This window comes from Zootermopsis nevadensis, unplaced genomic scaffold (assembly GCF_977971745.1).
Source record: "Zootermopsis nevadensis isolate Lab colony 2312 unplaced genomic scaffold, Znev_1.0 Znev_ptg000015l, whole genome shotgun sequence".
NCBI lineage: Eukaryota > Metazoa > Arthropoda > Insecta > Blattodea > Termopsidae > Zootermopsis > Zootermopsis nevadensis.
This window is the reverse complement of record NW_028259147.1, coordinates 8,591,393-8,595,864: the sequence shown is the minus strand read 5'-3', so window position 1 is coordinate 8,595,864 and position 4,472 is coordinate 8,591,393. Positions and strand designations below refer to the sequence as shown.

The 4,472-nt window shown below is 40.1% G+C and overlaps 1 protein-coding gene across 2 annotated transcripts in view; it reads right to left on the bottom strand.

Moving 5' to 3' along the window:
- Positions 1 to 4,472, bottom strand: part of Zyx (lipoma-preferred partner zyxin) — a 110,866-nt gene that overhangs the window by 51,229 nt on the left and 55,165 nt on the right. The gene's annotated exons all lie outside the window — the stretch shown is intronic.

The window sequence follows — 4,472 nt, the reverse complement described above, 5'->3', positions numbered from 1 at the left end:
TTCCTGTTATTCCGACATATTTCCGCTTTCCCTGAATATATTTCTTCGTGTCCTACAGCGACTGATTTTGGTCACATCTTTGTATGTGTGTAAGTCTACTAGATTGCGTGTCAAGTGGGGTGTTTCGTGGTTCCCGTCTACCTGTGGCTCATTCATACGTCTTTTCCCTGCTCTTTAAAAACGACCTCCTTTTGTTGTCATGTCAACGCGGAAAAATCGCGGTAACCTTTTACTGCTGATAATGTAAAGAGCGTAGGGTCGTAACGGCTCATGCTAGGAAAAAAGTTAACACCGTTTAAGATTGCAAACACACGATTAGCAACAACGTTTCCGTCTTTAAATTTGTTATGTGTTATGCCTGGGATAATGGGACTTCCTGGCTATACCTATACAGATAACCCACAACACTGTACAGCCAGAGAAGTTGCCGGACTGCCAGGCGCCAGTTCCCCGAACCCTGACAAGATTAAAGAACGGTATTAGAATACGCTACCAAAAGAAGGAAAGACTGAAAGTCGATGGTCTCAAATAAAAACCTGAATATTCTGATTAGAGTCGAAATGTTATGTCAAAACATAAACATGCTGAAGAACAGCGAAAGAACTCCTTAATAAGTCAATAAAAACACTGATGTAGGAATTAACGCAAATGAATGTGTCACGATATTAAATATATAACTGCTTTACTACGAACGATGGGTATTAACAATTTTAAAACGTGGGGAACGTCAATGACAAATGAAATAAGGTTTGCGACTCATTTATAAGAAAATGACTTTAAAGACTTAATCTTTCAAGGCGATCAAATACTAACGCTCCAGGATGACAGCGCCGAACGTTATATCCCATCTCCCATGCCGTTAATTTAAATGTACGAGGGTCGCTCATTAAGTAATGCCCCACATTTTTTTCCTCAGAATATATTTATTCAAGATGGCTCAAATTTAGTGACAATATAAATCAATGTTTCCTTTACACATACTATTTTTTCACATAGTCCCCATCAACTTGTACGGTTTTATGCCAGCGTGGAACAAGAGCATGCATGCCTTGCCGGTACCAGCTCTTGTCCTGTGCACGTAGCCATGTCCTCACTGCTTGAATAACGCTCTCGTCATCTTCAAACCTTGTTCCGCGGATAGCATCTTTAAGTGGCCCAAAGAGATGGAAGTCAGAGGGTGGATGGGGCAGCACCGTCCAACCCAATTTCGTGATTTTTTCCCGGGTTCTCGGACTTGTGTGAGGGCGTGCATTGTCGTGCAGGAGCAAAATTTCTGCTGGATGCTTGTGAGGCCGAACTCGTCGGAAACGCTTCTTGAGGGTTTCAGGGTCCTGATGTACGCGTCTGAATTGATGGTCGCACCTCTTGGCATCACATCCACAAGAATGACTCCATCACTGTCCCAAAAGACAGTCATCATGACTTTTCCGGCGGAGGGATTTGACTTGAATTTCTTCTTTCTCGGTGATTGAGGATGATGCCACTCCATTGACTGCCTTTTTGTCTCCGGCTCAAAGTGGTGTATCCAGGTTTCGTCACCTGTAATGATCCGGGACAGAAAGACCTCTCCCTTAGCATCAAAATGCTCCAACAATTCAGAAGAAATCGTTTTCGTTTGAATCCTGTGGTCTGCTGTGAGACTTCGTGGAACCCATCTTGCGCACACCTTCGAATATCCGAGAGCCCGGATAATTGCAATCACACTTCCATTGCTGACTGAAAGCTGTTGGGCCAATTGTCGAGTTGTGATGCGCCGATCCTCACGAATAATGGCATCCGCGCGGTTCAACATGTCTGGAGTGGTGGCTGTGGCAGGACGTCCAGAGCGCGGCAGATCACGGAGCTCGGTTTCTTCACTTCCTGAAGCTTTAACTGTCTTAGCCCAGCGACCAACGGTACTCCTATCGACTGCACAGCTTCCATACACAGCACACAAACGTTTATGAATGTTCACCACAGTTTCTTTTTCAGCAAAAAAGAATTCAATTACAGCTCGTTGCTTGTAACGAGAGTCGTTCACAGACGCCATTTTAACAGTTCACTACAGCTCCGCCATCGGTTGGAATCATTTGAAACTCCGTACACGAACGCGAGAAACATCAAATCTCAAGCATGTAAAAGTACACTTTTCTATCTTCATTATTGGCTGAGAAAAAAAATGTGGGGCATTATTTAATGAGCGACCCTCGTATATTTGCCTTAACTGACACAACGAATCAGACGAAGCAGTTCTCATCAGACTGTGGATCTGAACTGGAATAATGCAGGAGCCACTTTGCAGTCACTCCGTCTTGAAAAACAAGACAGAAAATGAAGATTTACGTCTTCTGGGTTGTTGCGCTGTGTAGTCTGGTCGATGTTAACCAACGTTTCAGAGGTCTTACTGCCTCCGTCATCAGGGCGATGAATAACTCCCAAAATGTCGGAATTCAGCTATATATATGGTACCACTGCCCAGAATGAGGTTCCACATTGAGATGTTATTATTCACCTTAAATAATTATTTTCTTAACTACTCTCCAAAATACTGAAGGCCTATATAAAATATTTATTTTACTCGATGTTTTGAAATGTTGGGGGCAGAATTTATTATTCTAGTTTAAGAGAAAAAATTACACGAAACTACATAAATTATTACAAGTGCATACTTCGATTTAATAAGGGTGAATTAGCTAAGAAACGGATATTACATAACGAAGAATTTCATGACGTCCCTGTTCTTACGACATACTAAGATGGATTGGAAGTAGATTTCAGGTGGGAGAGATTTTTCCTGAAAAAACGTACTGGAGGTAAGTTTAAATGATCTGATTTGATATATGACATCTCGTAGTAAAACAAGAAGGTTCAATATAACTAAAATAAAGCAGTCCAATCTAATATGAATTAACAAATCATATTTTCTTAGATCCATTTTAATATGTTACTTACAACTCTGTCTTAAAAGTGGTCGACATACAATATATTTACTTTATTAAATTCTATAATACGAGAAGAGTACTATACGGCATATTCTTTGAGCAACAGACGGTTGTTCAAATGGTCCATAAGTTCCGTGTCATGAAATCCTACCGTTCGACACAGCTAAACAAAGGCGTGCGTCGAGAGCTAGTCTAATCCATTTCACATCCAAATCCCCCTCCCAGGTTGAGTGAACAGTTTGGTTAGAGCGTTAGATCTAGACTTATATTCGAGAGGGGGCCGTTCGAGTCTCGGTCGGGTTACTGGAAATTCTGACCCAGGTTCCCTTTGTTATTCCTCATATCTCCAGAGAAGAGCTGAAATAATAATTCAGACATACGAATATCATCCCCTTCCGGTCTTTATCTATTCATCATTCATAATCGCATTCCCAGCTCAGTCGAAGCAAAATGGCGTCTGCAATTAAAAAAGAATCACCTAACAGCCAATAGACTAATATCCCAAGTTGTCTCGACCCGTAAAAATTTGCAACTCTAATTTCACCATTTAAAAAATTAATTTTTTCACTTATGCGTAAGATAAAATTATTATATTTCCATTACTCCATCGCCAGAATTTTGTTCGTAACAACAAAAAGTTACAAAAGATGGTGACTGGTTTTGGTTTTTGTCGTCCCGTGTTTTATTACATCACTGAAAGTTCTTGATGACGCTGTGAATTAGTTTTCGCGAGCTACTCAACTAAGTGACAGCAGTCTAAATAATTGTGTCTATTATATCACAAGCAAGAAATAAAAACTAGGACGAAAACGCTTCCTGTTTATACAACCTGTAATCAGGTCATTCATGCATAACCATGGCCAACTGCACAATGTCAAGTTCACATGTCTCTCAGGACTGTAATTTCAGCACATTAGCCTCATCCTGTGTTTCACAAGGACGAGATTTTACGGGTACCTTCCTGGAAGCTACGTGGTTCAAATTTCTAAATTAAGATTTCAATCATTTTGCATAATATAAACGCACAACTGAGACGTCGTGTTGTGGACTGCGTTTGTCTACACGTTTATCCCCAAAATTACTGAAAGAACTCAATTATTCTGAGTCTACAGTAAACGTTGTAGGGAAATTTAATTTAATTCAACATGAAATTCATGTATGACATAAAATACGGATAAAGATCAAATGTGGGACTTTAAGCAGGGATGAAAATATAATAAAATAGATAAACATGTGAAATGCACTGAAACAAATTAGTAGCTGGTTTTTGTGACGACAAATAATATTCTAGTTTAATAAACGGAGGGAACATTCTTTTGGTTTGTTTTACGACGCCTTCAATATGCAGACTATACAGCGTCGGGTGATAGGATAACAGTGAGTAATAACTCTAAATCATGAACGTAACTGGTTTGACAATTATTGTCGTCACAACTCATAAGACCGACTAGAGCCCACGTTCCTAAGAAACGTTGTTATACACAGCGTCATAACGTGAAAAAACCACAGTCGATTTTCAACACCATGAGAACCTCAAATCTCAGATAATTA